Below are 14,042 nucleotides of genomic sequence, written 5' to 3'. Positions count from 1 at the left end.
TCAAAGAGTTCACAGAACACAGCAGGACTTCCAAACATGAAGTCAAAGCTCTTTTTGCTTCATTCTGGTTCCTAATATAAATTTAAAATATTTGCTGGCTGGAGAACTGACTTTCCAAATGCATCTCTTCTGTATTCTTTTCTGCATTGGCAAGTGACATATTAGCATAAATAGTGTGCAAGAGGCTCAGAGGTGATCTAAGTCTGACATCTGAAAATGCTGTGCAAATATTTGATTACGTCAGTCCAAATCAGAACTGTCACCAAGTTAAATATATCTTAGAGTTGTCTCCAATGTTAGTCCTATTCAGAGTGGATCCACTGAAAACAGTTCATTAAGCATGTTTATTAATTTCAGTGAATTTACCATATGTAAGAGTAACATTGGATCCTCCCATAAGAGTTGTAGTCAACTAAGCCCTACTCAGAGTAGACTCATTGAAATTAGTAGACCTAAGCTAGTCATGTCTATTAATTTCACTGGTCCTAGCATTGAATACCACACTTAGTATTTGAGTGGTATGAATTTTAAGCTGTTATCCTATGCATACTTACCTGAGAGTAAGCCCCATGGAACACAATGGCCCTTATTTCTGATTAAATGAGCATAAAATTGCACCGTGAATCAAGTATCATGCAATCCTATGCATGTTTACTCAGAAGTAAACTATAGTGAATTCAATGAGACTTAATCTCAGATAAGTGTATCGTATTGCAGCCTTAAATTAATTAAATCTGCATGTGAGTCAATCATTCTGAAGGGACAGGGAAAGACTTCCTCCACATAAACACTTTGTTGTTGTTGTTGTTGTTAATTGATTAGTCTAACAAATTATTAATTAGCAGCAATTACAAATCATCACAAAGGCACCAATGATTCTGGCACTTGCCAGAATCATTCCAAAGGCACCAAAATGGCTTTGCCCAGGCCACAAATGAGCTGTTTGGTGGGGCCTGAGTGCAAACCCTGCTTTGAGTCCATCTGACAACATAGGACAAGTGGGCATGGTTTGACTAAAATGGCCTGGCAAACCTTATTAGATCCACAGGCCAGAAGTTCCCCGTACTAATCTGATTCTGTCCTAATTCCAGTATATGTATGTGTATATATATATGTACACACACACACACACACACACACACACACACACACACAATTTCAAGAAAGAAGTTATAACTATATTTGACTAAGATCAGTATATTTCAGAGTGCTGTAATGAAATTAAATCCTGCTGATGGAATTTAGATATTCATAACATTCTCTGGACTACATCACACATGGAATGTGTGTGTGTGTGTGTGTGTGTGTGATTCTCCAGAAAATCAAGGTTCTGTTTCCAAATTCTCCTGCAAGAGAAACTTCCAATTAACAACAACAACAACAGCAAAACTAAGGCATTTTGGATGTATTTGTTATGACCTGGCAGATAATATCCTGAAATTAAGAGAGGTTATTTTATACGTAGAATGGAAATCATGCATTGAGCCTGCAATTCTGTACCCATTTATCTAGAGTAAGCTCCAATGTACTTGATGGGAGCCCCCTTGGTGTATTGTTAGAATGTTGGATTAGGGACCAGGAGACCAAGGATCAAACCCCCACATGGCCATGAAACTAATGGGTGACCTTGGGCCAATCATTCCCTCTCAGCCCAACCTCTGCAGAGGGGTTGTTGAGGAGAACCATATATGCCACTCCGAGCTGCTTGTGGGGTGGGGTGGAAGGTGTGATATAAATGCAATGAATAAATAAATTCTGCTAAGTAAGTAAGTAAGTACAACCTATATTTTAGTAATGTTACAGTTAGAAGATATATGGTTAGCTCAAGAAGATACATGTGAACATCCTAATTAGTCAATGTGAATGTGCTTGTGCAATTTAAAATATAGAATATGAACTATAGTTACCAATGCCTTTTTATTAGTTTGGCTGCCAAAAAAAATTCACAGTATTTACCGTATTTTTCGCCCTATAGGATGCACTTTTTCCCCTCCAAAAATGAAGGGGAAATCTGTGTGCGTCCTATGGGGCGAATACAGGCTTTCACTGAAGCTTGGAGAGCGAGAGGGGTCGGTGCGCACCGACCCCTCTCGCTCTCCAGGCTTCAGGAAGCTATCCGCAAGCCTGGGGAGCCCGCGGGAGTTCCCGCAGGGCTCCCTAGGCTGCGGATAGCAGCCTGCTGCACGGAGCGCGGGGCGCGCTGAAGCAGAGCACCCCGCGCTTTGGGCAGACATCGGCCAGCCCCACAAGCTCGGGGGACAGCGGGGAGGCGCAGCGCCGCCATCCCGCTGTTCCCCAACCTGGTTTGGGGGGGAAATAAAGGGGGGAATTCCTTTATTTCCCCCCAAAATACTAGGTGCATCCTATGGGACGGAGCGTCCTATGGGACAAAAATACGGTAATAAGTTCAAAAACAGGGATTGCTTTGAAGAATTAAAAACTTAAACATATGCCAAGCTATTTTTTTTTGTTTGTTTGTTTGACATCTTTTTTTTCATATTTTTTTTAAGAAAGCAGTATGATGTAGGGGTTAGTGTTGAATTAGGACCCGGGCAGCCAGAGTTCATACCCCTGCTCAGCCATGAAGCTCACATGGTGAACTACGGCCAGTTGCTGTCTCTCAGCCTAACCTACCTCACAGGGTTGTCATGAGGATAAAATGGAGAGGTGAAGAACCATCTACATCACCTTGAGCTCCTTAGAGAAAAAGATATTAATTGCTAAGTGACTGTATAGAGGTCCTCACACTCCTATTTTTTGAAATCTCAATAACACCTCCAGTTTGTGCTTTGGGGTGATCATTCTTTTCGCAGATACACATCAGGCTGTATGTGGATGTGTGTATTGGTATTGCTTGACCACTCTGCCAGCATTTAAACAAATTCTGAGAGATAAAGAATCTTTCTTTAAATTGGCTGGTAATTAAACTCTTGGTGTAGACATGATGCTGTAACCCAAGTGTGTCTATTTCCTTTGCACTTCCTCTTTCATACTAGAATGCAATAAGTTTTAGTAAGTTACTATCCTCTTATCAATAATTGGGCTGGCTGCACACCCATCATTTGGGGTGTGGTTCTATATTTCAAAAGGAATCAAGCCACCTTTGTCTCCAAACTCCAATTAGTCATCTTTTCCGTCTCCTCTTTGACAGTCCATGCAATTCTTGCAGCATGGTCATTGGAAACTGTGTGATTTGATGTTTGAATATGTTTAAATCTGGTTTTGGTTAGGAATTCTTTAAATATGGAACTAGTGAAGTTTGGCCCATTATTGTCACAGTTATGTATAATCACAAATAAGGATAGTCTTTGGGTAGCAAAGCTTTGTGTAATCCAGAAAATGCTGTCATTCTCAATATTTAGCTCTGTACTCCTGACTTTTGAGGTGGCAACAGACTTCTCAAGAGGAAATATATCTGACAGCCATAGACACAGAGAAAAATTACTTTCTGTTTGTCCTCATTTGTGATCTCACGTTATTCGTTGCTGGGAAGAAACTGAAGGGCCAAGTTGTGGCCCTGCCCTGTCAGAATGACAGTGTAAGTTTACTGTATGTTACATTTTTTTAAAAAAAAATATTATGTTGACAAAAAAATACAAACAAATAAAAAAATGGTAATCATTTATTGCCAACCTAGAGCGCAGGATTTGTTTTGCTTCCCATTAATTTCAACAAAATCCAGACCAGAGCTGCATTCCTACGCTATCAGTAACCTAGTTCAAAGTACAGGACTGAATGTTTAACTAAAATTAATCCATGTACATTTGGAGCTTCACATGCCTGATGTGTCTTTTCTGTATTTGCTGTGGAAATCCATTACATGCTTCACATATAAATTGTGGTGGTTTACAAACTATAAAAGATAGAAAAAAATGAATCAAATGAGATCTTTTAAGGGAAAAATCACACATTGCATGCTATTACATGAAGCAAAAGCCCCAACGTTTTTGTTGCTGCTGCTGTTATTTTTCATGAGAAGCTGCCTCTGGAGACAGTGATGTTGTTTTGTTTTTAATGAAAAGCTGCCTCAGGAGAAGAGTAATACAGAGACCAGGTGCCTAACCCTTTCCCTGCAGGTCACAATTGTCCTTCCATTGTATAATTGTCATTGTAAATATGCACTTGGAACCCTGTGAAGGGGAGGGGAGCAGCAGACTGGGGAGCAATTTTGCATGGGGAAACAACCGGCGGCTAAAAGAGTTGTTTATTTATGAAAAGGTTTTGTCCCATGCTTCCTGTAAAGCGCTAAGAGTGGCATACATATTTCTCCTTTTATCCACACAACAAACCTGTCGGATAGGTTAAGCTGAGCGATGGTTACTGTCCCAAAGTCACCCAGTAAGCTTTGTTGCTGTGGGAGGATTTCAGCCTAAATCTCCTTGGTCCAAGTCCAACCCCCCAACTGCTGTGTTACACAGGCTGTGCAACTCCGTTTCTGGCCATTCAAAATTAGTATACCCTCAAGCCTATTATTTTTCCATTTTGACATATCAGGGCTTCCTTGCACACATTTGTATTTAACATGTAGGTTGTGTGCATGCCAACTTGTTTCTAATGCAAAATCATTCGTGCTCATCCTCAACGTGCTTCTTTCAATCTAGATTGCTTCTAGAACCTGCCATCCACAAAGGGTGGTCATGGTGACTTGATATGCACTTGGAAACCCTCCCCTTGATTAAGTTATCCAAACCTTTTCCTCCCTGCACATGCTCCAGATGAATGAAGAAGGAAATGGTAATGTGCGCCTCCCACAGCATCATTGCACAGCTGTGGCAAATCCATTGCCAGGACCACTTACATCTGTTTTCAAATGGACACACTGAGATGTAGTGCAATAGATCTAAATTGTGTGAGGACTACATGGGTAAAAACAAGTGCTCAGTCTCCATTGATTCTAGAATAAAGCGTCATGTGTATGCTGGCATACCCGCTTATTTTAAACAGTTTTTTGTAGCACAGAAGTCTGCAAAATTTAATGCTACACTTGATGCTAGGCCACTGAATGGCTACTAGTAGAGCTGTGCTGACACCTGTTCTCCATTTTCTCAATAGTTTTCTTCCTCTGTGAAAGAAATGTCCTTTCTTCTCATTCTCGCTTGGAATTTATGTGATTGTGAGATTTTGACCTTAACGGTTGCACGGTGGCCAGGGGTGGTATGGGTGTGCTTCCTTTCCATCAAACATTTCTCCAGGACCCTGCAACCTCCCTGGCTGCCTACACTTCCTGATTTGAAAAAGTCTAATGGGAGGAATTTCTTCCTGGTGTATTCCACTGGAAGGCAACTAGGAAGGCTATAGAGTGCAGATCCTCCCCAGAAGAATTACACAAAAACCGTTTTGCTTTGATAATTTTCCAATACATTTATTTGTATTAATTGTATTGATGGAGAGTGAAGAATGGCTCAGAGCATTAACATTCTAAAAGTCCTTGTCTCCTCATTAGATTTATGGGGAGAGAGGGAGGGTCCCAGAAGCCAGAGCTTTGGATCCAGCACATATCAAGACATGTCTGTCTTCCCAGCTTCCCTCTCCAGCTTCAGACTAAACACCAAGACTAGTTCCCTGGCTCATTGTTTTCCTAACTCTAGGATTATATGACATCCAGGCAGGTAAGAGGGGAGATGGCTTACCCCCTCCTCATAACTCACTTGTATCTATGGCAACATAGCAAACACTTCAGTCATGCAGTTATTTGTGCCAGCTAGGCCATCAACTAAACACAGAAACTGGTATGACGGGTTTAGCAGTTCCTGCTACTACAGGCCCCCATCTTGCAGATACAAAAAACACAGGTTTGTTGGCGATTCACAAGCATTATCAAAACCAATCCGCCCAAATCTATAACAGTACTGATGATGTACTCTTTATATAGCCAAAATTGTACCATCCACACACAAGAGGGAGTTAGTGGCACATTTAGGGTAGCCATAAGTTTTGAAAAAGTAAAAACAATGTGAGGAAAATACCCTAAGAGGGGAACCCCCCCCCCATTGCCAAGAGCCCATTGAGGACTGGCCAGAGTCAGTGGCCACAGTGTCTATTGATAGCAGTGGTGGGATTAAAAAAAAAGGTAGGAGGATGCAAATGAATATCATTGAAAGGGGCAGAACCTGCACAGAACCTGCAAACCTGCAGGTTCCACATGTAAGCAGAAGAATCAGTTCTCTATGTCCTGCTGTTGGGCATCTAAGCCTCTTTGAAATGAATAGAGGATGCACAGCCAGGCTTGTGTAGCCAGAATAAATGTTGCTGTACTATTGCTCTGTTCCAGCTCCTGGTTTTACAGTGTTTGAATACTGGGCTTTGCCAAATGAAATATATATGTAATGAGTATGCTATAAAATAATAATAATAATAATAAACAGTGTCCTGTGTCTTTTAAAAACTGTAGTGATGATGGCTGATTTATGTTTTCTGCATATTTGTAATCTCTATGGCTGTAAACTATCCTTCAGAGATCATACTATTCCTGGTTGTCTTGATTTAAGAGTTTAGCAAAGCTAAGATCTGCACATATGAACAAACGTACATGCGCAAATATATTAGTAGGAGTTAAGTAAATTGTCATTTTTTTCTGCCATTATTATCTCACTTAGTGGAGGCTGCTACCAGCACAATTACTAAAATAGTTTCTTAACATAATTCCTGAACTTAGACCTACTTAACTACACATTGTTTTATACAGATAGTTGTAGAGTTTGGATATATTAGCCCTTATGGCATTCTGTTTTTGGAAGTTTTGCTTTGTACTTCAGTGAAATATTGAAAAATAATCCTTTACCTGGGTAAAATAAACATAAGCAAATAAATATTTGCTAAATATTCATTTGTTGGTTAAGAGTTTAGAGAAATGGAAAAATGCAAACAAGCAATAAAAGGACAAGTGTCAAAAATGGTGCCGTGTCAAAAATGACCACGAGTCATATTTTACCTTTTCACCTTTTCTCCGCCCTCCTTCCCAAGTAAGCCCATGAAATCCAGTGTCTAATTCCACCATTGCCCAAGTGGCACCATCTGAACTAACAAGTATGGATTGTTTGACCTGCCTATATGGTGCAGGAGCATAATACGTGCATATACTCTGGGGCACTGAGTACAGTTTTTGTTTTATTCGCCCATAGCTTGTTGCACATTTGGGTTATATCTACCCAGAAGGCTGATCCATATATGGAACCCTGTATGACCTTCACTGAATTGCAGTGGGGAGAGCTGCAACCCACAACCAAGGAAGTCAAGGCAGCAGAGCTGGGGACAGGGAAGGAATGCCCTCTGGTTTGATTGGTTATAAACTTCACCCAGAAGTATTCATTTTACTAACAGCAATCAACTGCATTTTGATTTTTTAAAATTAAACTGTAGTTATCTCTTGAGTTTCAAAGCACTTTGTGAATAGCAGCTCATTCATGGGAAATAAAAGCTTTGGATCAAAAGAGTTTTTTAAAATTCCTTTGACTTGAAACGTGGGAGTTCACTTTGGCTGCCTCCCAAGCAAAAAGAACCAAGGGAGCAAATTATAGTCCACACCCAGTTGGGAACTTTCTTCAGGTATTTCACAGACATGCCTTGCATCTGAATTGTTCATATTTTTTTCTGCAGAGAAAAAAGCTTCTCCAAACAACACTGGGCAGAATATTTCTCTTTCAACTGTTTTGTTTTCTTTTTAAGCATATTAATTTTGTGTGGGGTTTAGCAATGTGTGAGGCAGGGAACCTGTTCATGTTTCCCTATGAAGTATTTTTTTCTACAGTTTTGCCTTATTTAATTATTGGATTATTATTAATAACAACAACAACAAATTATTTCATGCCCTTCAACTTCAAGTCCCAGGGTGAGTTACAACAATTTAAAATTCAGAATTAAAAATAGTTAAAACAAATTACGGTTATAGGAATAGGGTGGGTCCTGAAAACACACCTCAGGTGTCAAAAGTTGGGATAAAGATCTGCATCTACAGCATTCACCAAAAGCTGTACAGTGGTACCTCGGGTTACATACGCTTCAGGTTACATACGCTTCAGATAACAGACTCTGTTAACCCAGAAATAGTGCTTCAGGTTAAGCACTTTGCTTCAGGATGAGAACAGAAATCGTGCTCCGGCGGCGCAGCAGCAGCAGGAGACCCCATTAGCTAAAGTGGTGCTTGAGGTTAAGAACAGTTTCAGGTTAAGTACGGACCTCCGGAACAAATTAAGTACTTAACCTGGAGTACCACTGTACCATGAATATGCCAGATGCACCTCTGTGGGGATGCCTTCTCCTGTGCCTTTTGTGGAACTAATGAGAGCCCCTATTGCAGCTGTGAACATCCAAAAGTATCTGTAGGAAAGGAGGTGATATTTCAGATATTTGGGGCCTAAGTCATTTAGGGCTTTAAACGCTAGTGTAAGCAAATTAAATTGGGCCCAGAAATGAACTGGCAGTCAACGATGGTTTTAGAACAGGGTTTATATATGAGTTCTAAATAGAACCTCAGTCAATAATCTGGCAGCTACATTTTGAACTAGTGAAATTTCTGAGGGCTTCAAGGACAGCTGCACATCAAACACATCGTAATAATCCAGTCTAGAAGTTACCAAAGCATGGAGTACCAGTCATCTCTGTCCAAAATGGGCCATACCTGGTGAACTAGCCAGAGCTAGAAATAATCAAACCTAGCTACCAAGGCCACCTGAGTGGAATACCCTCAAGCTATGGTCCTGCCCCTTCCAGGGCAGTGCAAGCTTGTTCATAACAGGCCATCTTCCTGCCCACATCCTCGACTCAAGAACTTGGAATACATAACACCTGTTTTTTCAGGGTACAGTTTCGGTTTCAATTTCTTGGCTCATACCCAGCACATTGTTGCCTCCAAACACCTATCCAGCTTCTCAGCCACCTCTCCTGATGTAGATGGAACAGAAATAGAGCAGGTAGTCACCAGCATATTGGTGACACTTGGTTCCAAAAGTTCTCTCAGTGGCTTCATGTAAATGTTAAATAGCATGGAGAACAAGAACCCTCTGGGCCTCTCACAACTGCTTTTTGGAAACAGCCCTGGAAATAGGAACAGGACCACTGAAGTACAGTGCCTCCAGGCTCCAATTCCATGAGCCTCTCTAGAAGGATACCATGGTCAATGATGTTGAAAGCCATCAGGAGGTCAAGAAGAACAAGCAGGTTCACACTCCCCACATCTCTTTCCTTACAAATGTCATCAACCAGGGTGGTCAAGGCAGCTTCAGTGCCATGATCAGGTCTGAAGACAGGCTGAAATGGATTCAGATATTCAGTCTCCTTCAAGCATGCCCAAAGCTGAACCACAACTGCCACCACCCTCTCAAGCACCTTGCCCCAAATGGAGATATATGCCACTGGGCATTAGTTTAAAACTTCCTCATCCAGGGAAGCCCTCTGTGTGAGAAAGTGGGGGGGGGGAGAAAGATTCTGCATTTTTCTGCATGAAATAAGTAGCTCATTCACCTTTAAGAAAAAGATGTCTATTGTATGACTGGCTGTTGTTTTTTTAAAACCAACTATCATGCCAGTATAACCAGTCAGGGATGAGAACTTCTCAGACTTGTGAAGTGAGAGAGGGAACTAGTCGTTGTTGTAGCTTGTCCTGTGGAACGACTTGTGCATTAAGGAGAGGTGTGGCCAGGAATGCCTGAGAGCAAGAAAGATTGAATGATTGCAAATCAGATATTTCAGTTCATGATGAGAGAGCAGAGTAGTCTATGGATTACAACACAGAGAATCAACCATTCATGGCACCAGAAAATACATGTTTAAAATGGTCGTAAACAACTAGTGTACCTGCCTACAAACATAAACGCAATGTGGAGTCCCTTCTGCCATGTTCAGTTTTCGTGAGGAAGATCTTGACTAGTGGCACCCATCAGTATATGCACAAGTAGCCTCCTTCCATCAGTTGCTTATGAGGAGAGGCAAAATGCTTTCCCCTCATCCCTGACTCACTGCATGATGCTACTTGCAAACTGAGTATGATGATTAGGTGGAGACGTGGAACCACTCTGCATATCCTCAGTCAGCAAAATTGGTCTGGTAGGATAGTCTACCTTCTGAGGATCCCGTGACTGACAGAAAGAGGGTGGCTCAAAATCCCAGGTTCTGCCTTGCTCTGGCCCAGCTGTGTGCTCAGCCTGCCTCTGGCTCCCCTTTCCTACAAATGCTGTTGCAGACTTAGGGTAGTATTAAACTAAGTATTACTCAGAGCAGTCATGTTCATTGATTTCATTGGGTCTACTCTGAGTAAAGTTTAATTAGAATACCACCCTTATAACCTTTTCTTACCTTTTCAAGAGGCCCCAAGGGCCATATACATTATGATATGTAAAGATGCTGTCAGGAAAAAGCATTCACATGTAAAGGGGCCTGAGATATTGATGCATTGCTCTGATTAAATCTGCTAAATCCTTTCCAGTTTTCTTGATATCAGATGGAAATTCATATGAGGAACAGGGAATTTTGCATCTTCTCGGTTCTTGAGGCTCTATCAGGAGTCAGGCAGATGCTGTTGGACTCCAATTCCCATCAGTCCCAGCCAGCATTACCAGTGGTTGGCAATAATGGGAGTTGTAGTCCAACAACGTTCGGAGGGTCATATGTTCCACACTACATGAAGGGTTATATGTAGAGTCCATATTTATATGTAATGGTTGTCATTGTTTCTTTCAACAACAAGGCTTTCTTTTAGTACTGCTGCCTCTCGTTATTTTAGCTGTTGATGCTTTTGTTTGAAAGGAATGTGTGGTTTTAATTTTGTTAGTTCTTTGTTAGTTAGTTATTATGAAGTACATTTACATAATGGCTTTTCCCCACATTAGAACTGAAGGTTCCCAAGTGATCTTCCATCCAAGCACTGACCAGATCAAGAGCTGCTTAGCTTCATCAAGGTTTTATTGCAGTTTATTGTAAGCCACTTTTTTATTGCTTTAATAGAAAAGCAGAGTATTAATCTTAAAACAAACTAACAGCAATCCAAATAGTCTGTGAGAAGTTTGGATTGAGCAGATACATCTCTTCACTTGAATCCACCAGCTCAGATGGCCTCCCGTCAGCTGCAAAACTTGTGGGAAGTCTACTCACAGCATCCCTGCTAGGTGGAGCCCAGTGGAAAGCCCCAAGCAGGGCATTTGGAAGGTGGGGCTGAGCCAGCCTGTGATCTGCTTGATCCCAAGATCTTCTCACACCTTTCATCAGCCAGCAGTAGGACCAGACCAGATCTGATTGCTGCACTAGCCTGATTGTCCTGTTCTCTCCCCTTCCATCATGGCTGCTGAGAAGTGCAGAGCTGCAGATCCGGTGGTGGCTCAGCCACTCCTCAAAGCTCTGACAACAGCAACATAAAGTTTGGATTGTCTCCTTAGTATATTAAGAGAGGATTGCAACAATGGACTACAGTAGTTGCTTGCTACAGCTTTCCTTCTGCAACAGTTTCCTGAAAAACTGTCCAAATGGCGACTTTGCTGAGTGTTTGATTATATGTCTCAAGAAATGTGTGCATTTAAAACCCTCTTAAGAAAATACCATTACTGGAGGCCAGCAAAATGGATGTGCATACTTAACATAAGTGAGCAGGTGGTTCTGGCAGTATCTTTGGGGACCTTTCCAAGTTTTGACACAAGAGGCCACATCTGGATGTACACCTCAAGAAACCCCATTGCATGGTGACTCACAGGACAGCTTATATCTGCTTCCCACGAGAGCTGTTTTACAACATGGGAGTGTGCATGCCTCAGAATGACTCCCATGTCTAAAAACTCACATGGGATGAATTAATACAGTGGTACCTCTGGTGACATATGCTTCAGGTTACATACGCTTCAGGTTACAGACTCCGCTAACCCAGAAATATTACCTCGGGTTAAGAACTTTGCTTCAGGATGAGAACAGAAATTGTGCAGCAGTGGCGCAGCGGCAGCAGGAGGCCCCATTAGCTAAAGTGGTCTTCAGGATAAGAAGAGTTTCAGGTTAAGAACAGACCTCCAGAACGAATTAAATACTTAACCCAAGGTACCACTGTATTGTGTGTAAAGCATTTTTCAAAGAAGGAAAATGTAGTACCTGGGACTGGTTCCTCAATATTGCAAACGACAACAGCATTACTGTATCCTAAAAACTAAGCATAAGACAAGTGAAGAGATTAACCTGAAGCTGGAAAAGGATAAAGGAATCATAAACTTTCAGGGAGCTAGACTCTGTTCAATTTGAAACTTTATTTTCAGACTTTCCACCTTGAAACTAGGGCAAATCTTTAGAAGAGGATCCATCTGCTGATTGAGATCAATGTAACTCACATTAATATTTGTTTAAAATATTTTTTTTAAAAAAATGGCTTTAAAAATGGCTTAATCGCATACTTCAGCAGATCAGCAGCAATAATGTGGTAACTTTCAAACAGTCTCTTTCCTCCAGATGATGGACATGATCCACCTGAAGCACTTTTAAGTTGTATTGATGGATTTAATTTTTTGTGAGGATGGTGAACTTTAAGCCCAGGGGCCAAAGGTAGCCTTTCATCCCTCTCTTTCTGGTTCATGAGACTCTTCCCAGGACACACACATGCTACATGGAAACATCACTGAACTAAATGTTACTTCCTTGTGCTATAAGTAGGAAGAATGTGAAAATAGCACAAAACAAATAATAGACTGAGATTTTAAAGCATCTTAAGATAAAGGCATTGACGAATAAAGTAATAATAGATGGTTATTAGCAATTTCATTGCAAAGAAAATGCCTATTTACACAGGGCTTTAAAGTGTCCCTATGATTTCTGAAAGGTCATTTTGAAAATAGCTGGAACTACTAGGGTTTATTGTTACCACCTTATGGAGGAACTGTGCCTTGGTTTCCTGGGTGATAGGATGCTAACTGTGGATGTATCTCTTGTCTCAATGTACTGTAATGGCCAAACTCTCATGTCTTCTTACTTCTCACTCTCATTCCTTGTCTTTGTTGACTGCACAATTATACAAAACCCATGATAACCTTAAGAAGCTGACAAGTGATAGCTTGCACTTGAAACATCACATTTCTCCCTAATGAATCATCAGTTTATTTATAAGCGTCAATAAGTCAGTTAAGCCTTCTAAAATGATTTTGTTTTATGTAGCTGCGTTACACACACCGATGCATCCTTGAATCACTGGGTGTCTACTTCACTCCTGGGGTGGAGGAGGGTTGTGTCAGCATAATAGGCACTCGTGGACCTGCCATTCCCATGTGCAGGGCACACTGCAATGTGCTTAGCATTGCTGAATGTCACCAAGGGTACTACTGCATTGTTTGGGTGTTGTCTCTCCTCAGTTTATTTATGTGCCACTTTTCTGTGGTAAACCCTGTTCAAAGCCCCTTAGAACAAGGGCAAAATGGGACATGCAATAAAATATAGCGTTTCAAGAGAATTCAGTAGTAATTACAAGACATGGCAGGAATAAGTAAATCAAGAGTCATTTTAAACAATACTTCAACAGGCCAATCCATAGGTCCTATGTGATTAGTTACATCTGAATTGGACTACATGCTCTACATGCTCTATATGGGACTGTAGGACAAAGTCTGACCATACCTGGAATGGGTGAACTGGGCAAAAACACCCCTTCGCCATTTCCTTTCATTTCAAAAGAGAAAAGATATACCACTACAAGAGACCCACTAGAAAAACTTGTGTTCTGTTTCCAGGGATGAATCAGCAATTAGTTATGGACGGGAACACTCACTTCCTTTGGCCTGAGGAGAAAAAGGTCACAGGCAGAGAGACCCTGGAAACCATCATTAAATAAAAATAAATAACTTGATTTATAAAGCTGTTTTTTATGCTGTAATTAGGGATGCTCAATGAATTCATTGGGTCCATATGTCAAAGTGAACTCACCTGATCCACAGCTCCTGGACTAATCTACAGATTGAAGCATAATTCAGTTTTATTGGACCACCTCAGACAACAAATTGTCTAAGGTGGTCCAATAAAAACCCTTCCTGACTGGCAAAAGCTGCTCTGAGTGGCCAGAAAACACAGCTGCTGTCACATGCATTGAAAAT

Source organism: Podarcis erhardii, assembly GCF_964252035.2.
Source record: "Podarcis erhardii genome assembly, chromosome: 8".
Taxonomy (NCBI): Eukaryota; Metazoa; Chordata; class Lepidosauria; order Squamata; family Lacertidae; genus Podarcis; species Podarcis erhardii.
This window is presented reverse-complemented; position numbering follows the sequence as displayed.